The 12,048-nt window shown below is 42.6% G+C and overlaps 1 protein-coding gene across 2 annotated transcripts in view; it reads right to left on the reverse strand.

The window, feature by feature from the left end:
• LOC126101012 (arylsulfatase B-like) overlaps window positions 1–12,048 on the reverse strand; it is a 106,308-nt gene that overhangs the window by 39,436 nt on the left and 54,824 nt on the right. The gene's annotated exons all lie outside the window — the stretch shown is intronic.

Consider the following 12,048-nt stretch of genomic DNA (forward strand, 5'->3'; position numbering starts at 1 on the left):
ATCATTCTTGCAGAGTCAGCGAATAGGGCTCGACTGACGCTACAATGGCAAAGCAACGGATTCACTATGTACATCGCACGTCGCTTTGCAGGGTGACAAAGGAGGGAGGGGTGAGAGAGGGGGAGGTATTGGTATTGGGTGGTAAGAAAATTTAAGAAAGCATACTGAACATTCCATTTAAAAAGAACAGCAAACACTTTCCAGAGTTCATCATTATGATTGTCCATGTTCAGAATTAGTATCACTATAAATAATATAGGCCCTGTCGGCCCAGAATGAGGGAAACGTAGGTCATATGTACAGACAAATGAATATACTCATGTGTCTCATGTAGAAAGGACAAGATAGGTTGTCGGCCGTGGATATATTGAAGTAAACTTCCCCGATACCAATTTTTTTAACCATTTGCTCACAATAAGTCCAACTACTATCTTTCTTTCTTATCATTAAAGCCCTTTCGTACAGTTTGAGAGTTTTTGATGGCTATCACTGCTTAGGTACCTCTGTCTTTTCCCTTTTTTGACTATATCTTCCTCTAAATCGCACTACAATTCTTCGCCTCTCTGCTTGGTACACGAGAAATAACTTTCGTAATCAATAACCTTCCATTCGCAAAGTGTATTTATGTCATCATTGTCCATCCTATTTAGTTTCACCATATACAGCAAATATTTTCAATAATTTTTTCTCAGTGTCGCTTTTATGTAGCTTCGGTTAACAGTACCTTACCTCTTGTGAAAAATTTATTTTTTGCCCTGTTTGATTCAGCTTTTTTCAGTGCTTCTTTTGCTTCTATACATTCTGGAATCAGTCGTAAGTACGTGTGTTTGAACATAGTTCCATTAAAAGAAATTTATGACGTTGGTACTGAAGATGTGCTGTATACGTGGGAAGTTGCTGCTAGTGTGCAAATCTTCGGTAGTTACCGCAAACGACTGTCTACTAGCCCGGAGTGCATAGCGAGAGATCCTAGTGGTGGACTGACCTCACAGCAGCACTGAAGTCAATGCTTTGTGACAGGAGTACTGGATAATTTACAGCTGTCATTGACTATTAAAGTGTCACTTGATGCACAGATTAACATACAGTTCTCCCAATGTACAATAATCCACATTTACGAGGTACATTCATTACGAACTTTAACTATCACATTGGTTCCTTGCTATGAGATTGACTCCTTCAGATGAGGTCATGAACCTGGGCTGAGTTCTTGCGAGCTGGGCACTATATTGGTCTCTGCGTGAGTGCGCTGGTGTGTCAGAAGGGAGGCGTGGTCTTAAGGAGCGCCTCGCATAAGTGGTTGGGGACTCCAGCGAGCCTTCAGCAATGTCTGTGGTATAGATCCGTGATGCCAACTTTGGTGTCGAAACGCGAACTTTGTACGATATGACAGTGAGACTTCTGTTTTACAGTCCCGCAGTTTTAGTGATTAAAAGTGATTAGCGAGCTGTAAAGCGACTACGAAATTCTGACTGATAGTTACCAACTGTAGTGGCTGCTTTTATTGATAATTACCAACTGCAGTGGCTGATTTTCCACTGTATTTTTTGTATAAAAATCAAACAGAATACATTGTGAGCACAGATCTATGATTTTATTCACTTTAATTTTCACATTTCAGTGTAACGCCAATGCGGCGCTACAGGCGAAAACCGTAGTGGGATGCTGTGAAAGCATTAATGAAAGAACAAGTACAAAATTTCTGACACAGGAAAAAATGAAAGAAACTTAGGATGGGAAGATGGAGATTTGTAGCAGACTCCTGCTTGTTACAAGCTGAATGTTCCATCGCAGTCTGTTTCTGTCCAAAATGCAGGACACATATCATGTCTCGTTAGGCTGGCATATTACCCATTGTTGAACACATTGTATCTCATAATCTTTTACAATGACTGCCTGTAACGTGCTATTGGTTCAAATGGCTCTGAGCACTATGGGACTTAACATCTATGGTCATCAGTCCCCTAGAACTTAGAACTACTTAAACCTAACTAACCTAAGGACATCACACAACACCCAGCCATCACGAGGCAGAGAAAATCCCTGACCCCGCCGGGAATCGAACCCGGGAACGTGCTATTACTTTGGATTTTTTTATTGTCTTCAATGAAAACACTGGCAGTGTCCTAAGACTGACGAGCAGTATGAATTAATCTCCCATCTTTCTTTGACTACATGTTACATTGATACATATGCAAATTCTTTGGATACCACAACAAATTTTGGTGTAATAGAATACTTTTATAAGAGACTCGTCAGGTCCAAGTTTCAATTGGAATGGATATAGTGTCATATTTTTCATCTACTGACTATGTACCTTGCTGCTATTCCAACCAACTTCTCACATAGGCTTGGTCTATACGATCCAACAACATTCTCATGATCAATTTTTTATACTAAATCGAAATTCTGTAGGCGTGAATCAATCATTTAGCTTTGAAGCACTTGCAATAGATTGGATATAACGACATACAGCCACGGACCCTGTGACTGGAACATTCTCTTTTCCAATGTCGTACTTCACCTGGAATACCACACTTAATACAGTTTGAAACTAAAACTTATGTGTCTGGATTGTGAATTATATTGAATGGCCGAAACAGCCCCTGCTTTTTCTGCGCGCTAAAGAAGGTAAGAAAGTCGGCTTTGTTCATGCGCCACATTTTTGGAAGAAATAATAAAAAAGAGAGCGTCACTAATTTTTCAGTTGTAGCATGCCACTGTTTACAGTACAAAATCCAATCTCAGAATTGTAGGTATAGTCTGCGAATTTTTATATTGCATACAGATTCAAATGTCATATGTATATTGTTCCACATACAGTTCGAAACGCCATATTTACGTGTAGTAACCGCTCCTGGATTTCTTCCGAAACGCGTCATATGAGAAATAAAATCATTCCTTGCTGAATTTTTTTTTTACTCGTACCACCGCGATCCACTTGCCATGATTGAAGAACTACTCATTATTAAAATAATAATGGTCGCCTTCCTCCTGGAAGACTTGCTGTAACATTTAGATTATTGGGATTAAAACGTTCTAGAAAATCTTGAAATCCTTGGGGCCACATCTTGCCAGTGTTAATGGCGATAATTAGCAAAAATGGTCGAGATACTCGATTCTCGGGATGAATGAACTGTTTATATACATAATGAAGTTTGTACAGAATCCTCAGTATGCGAGTCATAATCGCACCTGGCCACTTTTTCTTTCTTTAACAAAGATGATTCCTGCTGCCACAAGTCTGTGTAGTTTTAAGTATAGCTCTGTACTCACGTTAATATTTACATTTCTAGCTACAATGTGGGTATGCAAATTGCAACACTACGTGTAAATTAACGTCATTTACAGCCATCACTAAATTTTTATGTTGGTGTAGTCCCAACTCTAACTTTTGACTCTTCACTCTGTCCGAACAGGCCTTGAAGGCACAATGGTACCGACCGACCGCCGAGTCATCATCAGCCCACAGGTGTCATGTGATGCTGGTATGGAGGAGCATGTACTCAGTACATTGCCCTCCCAGACGTTGTCAGTTTTTGTGACTGGAACCGATACTGCCCAGTCCTCTATTGGCCTCACAACAGCTCAGTGTAGCCCGCTTGCCAACAGCTCTCAGCAGATCAGACGGCCACCCATCTAAGTGATAGCCAAGCCTGACCTGACTGGGACAGGTGTTAACACTGCGGCAAGGCCGCTGGGCCGCTATCTTTTGACACGATTGAACAATAACAACACTATCAAAGCTAACGCAAGAGGCCATGGAATCAGGTCAGGCCGTATCCGACAAAACTCGGCTACATCAGGAACTACTTGTTAATGTGACATAAACTTCCACCACAATGTCGGCTGATTACCGTACGTCCGGTATAGCCGAGAACAAGCATCGCAATTAAAGAGACTCAACGAAAAGAAAGAGCCACTGCGGTTCACGAGCGGGCCATAGACTCTGCTGGGACCACGTGATGGGAACAGATGCCTTGTCAAAGCAAACACACACCAAGCCCATACAACCCATTTGTAGGTTTGTAGGCGAATGCGTGCATCTGGCTGCGGCAAGCTTCGAGGAGAGGTTCAGGCTGGTCCAAAAGTTGACATGAATCTGCAAGCTGTCTAACTACAAGCCTACTGCTGATTCTGCGTCCGATGTCGTGGACTTAGCTGCTTCCATCCAGTGAGGCACCTCCAGGGCTACTTCCAGTCACTGCCAGCCTTCCACCCTGGAGGGCTACTGTTTGAGACTGGGGCTGGGCAGTCACTCAGCCACCTTCGCCTGTGTGGGCATATTGTCGTATATGTCTCCATATTTAAACTCTGGTACTACTGAGAGAAAAAAAGAAAAAAAAGAGAGAAGAAAAGGCAAACCTACGTTTCTAGCATTTTTAGACTTAGAGAAAGCTTTTGACAATGTTAACTGGAATACTCTCTTTCAAATTCTGAAGGTGGCAGGGGTAAAATACAGGGAGCGAAAGGCTATTTACAGTTTGTACAGAAACCAGATGGCAGTTATAAGAGTCGAGGGGCATGAAAGGGAAGCAGTGGTTGGGAAAGGAGTAAGACAGGGTTGTAGCCTCTCCCCGATGTTATTCAATCTGTATATTGAACAAGCAGTAAAGGAAACAAAAGAAAAATTCGGAGTAGGCATTAAAATTCATGGAGAAGAAGTAAAAACTTTGAGGTTCGCCGATGACATTGTAATTCTGTCAGAGACAGCAAAGGACTTGGAAGAGCAGTTGAACGGAATGGGCAGTGTCTGGAAAGGAGGATATAAGATGAACATCAACAAAAGCAAAACGAGGATAATGGAATGTAGTCAAATTAAGTCGGGTGATGCTGAGGGAATTAGATTAGGAAATGAGACACTTAAAGTAGTAAAGGAGTTTTGCTATTTAGGGAGTAAAATAACCGATGATGGTCGAAGTAGAGAGGATATAAAATGTAGACTGGCAACGGCAAGGAAAGCGTTTCTCAAGAAGAGGAATTTGTTAACATCGAGTATAGATTTAAGTGTCAGGAAGTCGTTTCTGAAAGTATTTGTATGGAGTGTAGCCATGTATGGAAGTGAAACATGGACGATAACTAGTTTGGACAAGAAGAGAATAGAAGCTTTCGAAATGTGGTGCTACAGAAGAATGCTGAAGATAAGGTGGGTAGATCACGTAACTAATGAGGAGGTATTGAATAGGATTGGGGAGAAGAGAAGTTTGTGGCACAACTTGACTAGAAGAAGGGATCGGTTGGTAGGACATGTTTTGAGGCATCAAGGGATCACAAATTTAGCATTGGAGGGCAGTGTGGAGGGTAAAAATCGTAGAGGGAGACCAAGAGATGAATACACTAAGCAGATTCAGAAGGATGTAGGTTGCAGTAGGTACTGGGAGATGAAGAAGCTTGCACAGGATAGAGTAGCATGGAGAGCTGCATCAAACCAGTCTCAGGACTGAAGACCACAACAACAACAAACTACTGAGAGCTGTTTTCCTCTACGGAGTCCACGGAGAGATTCTGCACCTTCCGACGCGACCTGCCCTGAGCTGCAAAGTTACTTCCAGCTGGTGTACATGCAGCCACACGACCATGCGTCAGCATTCTCGCTGAGTCACTGGCGTTACCGTGGGCTATTATAGGTCGCAGTCTGCCTGCTTAACTCAACGGTACCACATTTGCTGTCTCCATTAAACGGCCTGGCGGTCGTTGCCAGCACCGAGCTTCGTTACGAATGTTGTAGTGAGTTCACCAATAAAATGTATGTTTAATCAATAATGTTTTCCTCATGAACTTCAGCCTGCAGCCAGATAACCACTCGTTGCTCCACTATTTCCCCGCCCAGGGTGGTGAATACCAGCTCCTGACGCTACAATCCCAATTCCACCATCCATCGTAGTGGCCACACACCCTCGGCCTATAGAATGGCATAATTTCTCTTCATCTGTACCGTAATCAATTATGGAAGTTCAGGGTTTATTCTGGTATGAATTTCTTTTTATACAAGGGGCCACAGCGATTGTAATGTAGGTTTTGCCAATGTTAGATGAGCACAGCCTATTGCAAATTTTATGCTGCTAACAGCCATGATACAGGGATACTCTGTTGCGGTAAAGAGCACACCAAAATTGAGAATAAATTTATTTTTGCATGAAAAGTGTACTGACTACTTCACGTAATGACAATCGGTATAACATCTACAACTTGGGATGGATGGACAAACTGCAGGGAACTTATGTCTGAGCACGGGGATTACATATTCAAATTCTGACCATGCTGAAATAATGAACACTACTTGGAGTTTCACTTTTTGAAGGAAGCCGAAATACGGTTCCCATCTCTGGCGACAAGTTGTGTCTAGGCTGCCGCAGACCTGTAGTGGTCGGTGTGGTTCTGAGACGAGACTTATATACGACTTGTTTACTCGCTTATCTTATATGTTATATAAGACAAGTGGGTCATCAAATGTGAACTGTTTTCACAGATTACGCGACAAATCAGAGTAGTTAAGACTGCGTGACAACTTGTGTTGACAGGCTGGCAAGGTATATCATCTTGCGACAGCACTTACTGCTTCACTGAGGCTAGCCATTGTCTCCCGTCATCCACAGTTTGCGCAATACGGTAGGACCTACTGACGAAGGTCTGATCAGTATTTAGAGCAAGAACAGACAAGTCATTATGCACGTCACATACCTACAACTGAGTTAACGGCGGGTTGCTCAAAAACACAATGAATCCGAATAAAATTATCTAGAGAGAATCTGTTGTACGTTGTACGGTTTATATTTCCAAAAATATTTATCCAAAATAGAGAAAATGTTAGCAAATGAGATAACGCCAAACAGCAGTAGAAATACCTTTTCTAAGCTGTGTACTGTTGTTAATGAAGTCACTCTATATGATTCTTTCGAGAGTTCTCGGAAATGTGGGTTGGGAACGAAGTCAGTCAGTAAACTGGGTGCTCATTGGACCAACAAATTTTGGAACAACTTGTCAAGGCATATGGGAGACGCAATGGAGACTTACAGGCTAGGGAAACCACTTGTGCTCCTCATTCTTTAGTGAACGGTTAACATCGTGGTCCTGAAAGTCATCGTCATGTATCAGGACATTCCAGCGATTATGCTGCGAGTACTAGTTCCACAATATATGTTGTGTGTTGCTGAGTATGTCTACGTATTTTAGAGTAATAGTTTGTTTCGCATGTGACAGAGATGTACTAGCCAACGGTCTTAGAATAACTGCCATCTGGAGGGAAGAACGTGCTTACTACTACGGACAGTAGGCAACAGAGGTCGACTGCAACCTAGTCAAAGAGACAATCCGACATTCGAGGGAAGTGATATGAAGTGATATATTCCTTTACTGCTTGCTCATTGTACGGACTGAATAACTTCGGGGATAGGCTACAAATCTGTCTCATTCCCTTCTCAACCACTGTTTCCCTTTCATGTCCTTCGACTCTTGTATTATGATTTCTGGAAAAGTTGTAAATAACCTTTTACTCCCTGTATTTCACCTCTACTACTTCCAGAATTTCAAAGAGTGTATCCCAGTCAGCAGTCTCAAAATGTTTCTCTAAATCTACAAAAACCGAAAACGTATATCTGGATTCCTTTAGTCTATCCTGTAAGAAAGAGTTAGTATCAGCATTGTCTCACGTGGAATTCAAACTAAGCTTCTCCTGGGTAGGTTTCGATCGTTCTCGATGAATAGTTTGTGTTAGTATTTTCGAAGCATGCATTTTTAAACTGAGAGGTCAGTAATAATTACACTTATCAGCAGCTAACGTTTCTCTAGTTGAGATTGTCAAAGTCTTCTTGAAGTCTGAAATATTTCGCACTTCTCGTATAAATCTTGGATTTCAGGTGCAACAGGTTTGCCACAATTATCCTCAAGACAATAATAATGCGGAGAAAATATTGTGTTTACTAGATACTTTCTTTAGACTTAGGTCTTGCAGTACTTTGTCAAATTCTTCTCACACCAATCATATTTTTCATCTACTCCTCTTCTAAATTGACCTCTCTCTCCACAGTACTCTCTTCAAGATTCTTTCCGCTATATAGTCCTCTATACATACCTTTGTTTAGTGGTGTCTATACCTCTGAGCCCGCCGCGCTGGCCGAGCTGCTCTACACGCTACTGTCTGGAACCGCGAGACCGCTACGGTCGCAGGTTCGAATCCTGCCTCGGGCATGGACGTGTGTGATGTCCTTAGGTTAGCTAGGCTTAAGTAGTTCTAAGTTCTAGGGGACTGATGACCTCAGAAGTTAAGTCCCATAGTGCTCAGAGCCATCTGAACCATTTTTTCCTCTGACCTTTTAATATTCATATAGATGTTACTTATTTCTCCTAAGTTACACTTAATTTTCTACATGATACATTTTTCTTATGTTTGCCTTTACAACTTTGAAAATCTTCTCTAGACATTACTGCTTTATAAATTTGCAGTTTCTGTCAGTATTTAGATGCCTGTATTCCCTTTTGTCTGCTTCATTTTTTCGCACTTACATTTTCTCCTTTCTTCAGTTGAGTTGAGTATTTACACTTTTGCCCTAGGACACGTATCGTATTCGGTCTTTTTGCCTACTTGTTCCTAATCTACCTTCGCTGTGTCATCTCCCAAGGCTATCCATTCGTTTTATATTATTTTCTTTAACCCTGATTGAGGCACTCGTTGCCTAATGTTTCTTTTTAAATTCTCCTCAAGGTCAAGTTCTTCCATTCTTTCAGCCCTGTCTTCTCAATTTCCTTCATTTCTGCTATTTTTTCAGTTTTAATCTTAAGCTCATGACAAACAAATTATACTTAAGAATTCACATCTGCTGGATCAAATATTTTGCAGTTTACATTCCACTTGCGAATTTCTGTCTTGCGATTATGTAATGTATGTTCAAACTGCCGATGATTCCAAACTACCTACAACGTATATAGCTTCCTTTCATGATCCTTCAATCAGATTTTTCGAATGAGTAAACAATACTGCGTGGAAAATGCCATCAGACTACTCTGCCTTACATTCCTTTTCTCCAGTTTATGTTCAGCTACTATTTTTTCTTCTTTCCGTTTTCTTGCTGTCGAATTAAATTTTCATCTCTGTTAATACAATGAATAATTTCTTTTACCTTATCATACATTTTTCCAGTTTCTTGATCGTCAACGGAGCTAGTGGACGTATGTAGATGTACTTGAACTACTGTGGTGGATAATGATTTCTGTATACCTCCGGTACAATGAAGCACATAATAGTTCACTCCTATTTCTTACTCATTACTGAACTTATTTTTGCATTAACCCTATTTGATTTTGCATTAATAGTCTTGCACTCACCTGACTAGATAACCTTTTTTACCCGTCACCCTACTTCACTAATTTCCACTATACCTATCCATTTCTCTTTTCAAATTGTCTAACTTCCCTACGTGATTAAAGAATGTAATATGCCTTGCTCCGACTCGTAGAACGTCAGAATTGTTTCTCATAATATGAACCTTCTGAGTGGCCCCCATCTTGGCATCGGAATTGGAGATTATTACACATCTGGAATGTTTTCCTAAAATGAAAGCCATGCGGTAGAGCTGCAGCTCCTCGGGAAATACTATCTTCCCTTTAGCCGTGTTGCAGTATCCACGTATAAAAGTTGTACTGGGCATTGTTAAAGGGCCACATTACCCATCCACCCAAATTGTTGCCCTGTCAGCTTCTGAAAAGACCGCTACCGCTCTTCAGGAGACATACGTTACTCTTGCAGCTCCATAGGTACCCCTCGATGTGGTTGCAGCTACGGTATGCGGAGAAATCCACGGTTCGCCAAGTGCACGGTAACTCCCGGTACTTCACATACACTGCCTGACACAAAATGTGAAGGATGTGGAAGGGGAGGAGTAAACGAAATGAAACTTGACAGGTTGAGAAGGCGTGTGATGATGTTTCACTGGTGATTATGTCGAGTCAAAATTACAAAAGACTGAGCAGTATCAGTTCATCTATCAGTATGACGATGCACACACTCTTGTCTGGATACGTGTACTGTCTGGGTTGAGAATGGAAGTATACAGCCGTTGTATCCTGCCCTGAGACAAGCTGGACAATAACTGTTGTACCTGGGCCTGGAATCCTGGGTGGTGGCAATGGGACTGGTTCGATTCAAGTTGGTCACAAACACGTTGTCTGTAAGGGGCAGATTCTTCCTGATCACGGGATGCCTTAGAGTCTCGCAGACTGTTCGCAGAGATATGTGCCAGGCGTAGATGAGGACTGTTCTATTAAAAAATGGTTCCAAGATACTGCTGCATGAAAGGTGCCGCATGAGGACGTAGGATGTCCATCACCTACCGTTGTGACTTCAGTGCCCTCTGTCCCTACCAGCCGTGGCCTGCAGTCGTACACAATGGCTCCCCACACCGTGACGTCAGGAAAAACATTCTGTGCCTCTCTTACACCACTGGAAGAACAGGAATGGGACCTCTTGCTCGGTCGGTACAATACTCGCCAATGATGGTCATCCGAGTAATGCAGAACCGCCATTCGTCAGAGAAAACAGTGCGAGGCCACCTCTCAGCAATCCATGCTTCCTGGTCACTCCACCATCAAAATATAGCAGTTGTGATTTGGTGCTGATGACGGCCAACGCATGGGGCGCTAATTCCCTAGAAGATCGAGATTATAAGAGACGGAGGACATGTCATAATATTTCAACAATGGGAAAGATAATCAGCCTTGTACATTGAAAGGAAACATGCCGCCATTTGTAGGTAGCAAGGCCGCTGTGGCCGAGCAGTTCTAGGTGCTTCAGTCCGGAACCGCGCTGCTGCTACGGTCGCAGGTTCGAATCCTGCCTCGGGCATGGATGTGTGTGCTGTCCTTAGGTTAGTTAGGTTTAAGTACTTCTAAGTCTAGGGGACTGATGACCTCAGATGTTAAGTCGCATAGTGCTCAGAGCAATTTGAACCATTTTTTTTCTTGTGTACTTTGTACTTTGAAAGGAAACATGTCGGCATTTGCAGAGCGCAATTTAGAAAAATCACGGAAATACAAAATCCTCATTGCCTGTTGCGGATTTGATCCCTAGTCCAGATAGTGCTGGTCTACGACTAATGTTGTGGGATGACTCCGCATGTTGCAGGGAGTCCATTTCTAGTTCTCGGACGACAGACTCAGATGCGAAGGAGTTCCGGTGTGCCTGGTGCACAATATGGCGGTCGTCTCTTGTGGTGGTCAGACGGGACCGACCGGAACCCTCACGACGTCCCGCAGATTTACATCAGCCGGTCAAATGGGGTCTCACCACGAGGGCCCATTCTCTTGTCAGGTGCCGATAATGCTGTCTCACACGACTACGTGGCATATCCGTGTTCTTCACTCTGATCATTCAACATCCGCTGCTGTTCACGATTCTTATACACCACATACTGTAACAACATCAAATATGAACAATACAAATGCAGTATTTTCGCCAATCTACCAGTCACATGTACAAAGTTACATTGATATCCTCTCGTATCTTCTTGGTCTTTCTCCTTTCTTCTCAGGCAGTGTGTGTGCCTGTATATGTACACTGAAGTGACGAAAGTCGGGGGATAACTCCTAATATCGTGTCGGACCTCCTTTTGCCTGACGTAGTGCTGCAGCTTGATGTGACATGGCCTCAACAAGACGTTTGGAGTTCCCTGAAGAAATATGGAGCTATGCTGCAGAATTTTGCTATACGAACTAACCTCTCGATTACGTCCTATAAATGTTCAATGCAATACATGTGGGCGCTCGAACTGTCACTGAATGTTCTTCAAACCACTCGCCCAGTGACAAAGCACATTCTCAGCCATAAAAATTCCATCGTTGTCTGGGAATATGAAGTTCATGAAGGGCTGCAAATGGTCTACAAGTAGCCGAACATAACTATTTCCAGTGAACGATCGGTTCAGTTGGACCAGAGGGCCCAGTCCATTACACGTAAACACAGCCACACCAGTATGGATCCACCACCAGCTTGCACAGTGCCTTGTTGACTTCGTGGGTCCATGGTTTCGTGGGCTCCGCACCACACTCGAACCCTGC

This window comes from Schistocerca cancellata, chromosome 9 (assembly GCF_023864275.1).
Source record: "Schistocerca cancellata isolate TAMUIC-IGC-003103 chromosome 9, iqSchCanc2.1, whole genome shotgun sequence".
NCBI classification, from domain to species: Eukaryota; Metazoa; Arthropoda; class Insecta; order Orthoptera; family Acrididae; genus Schistocerca; species Schistocerca cancellata.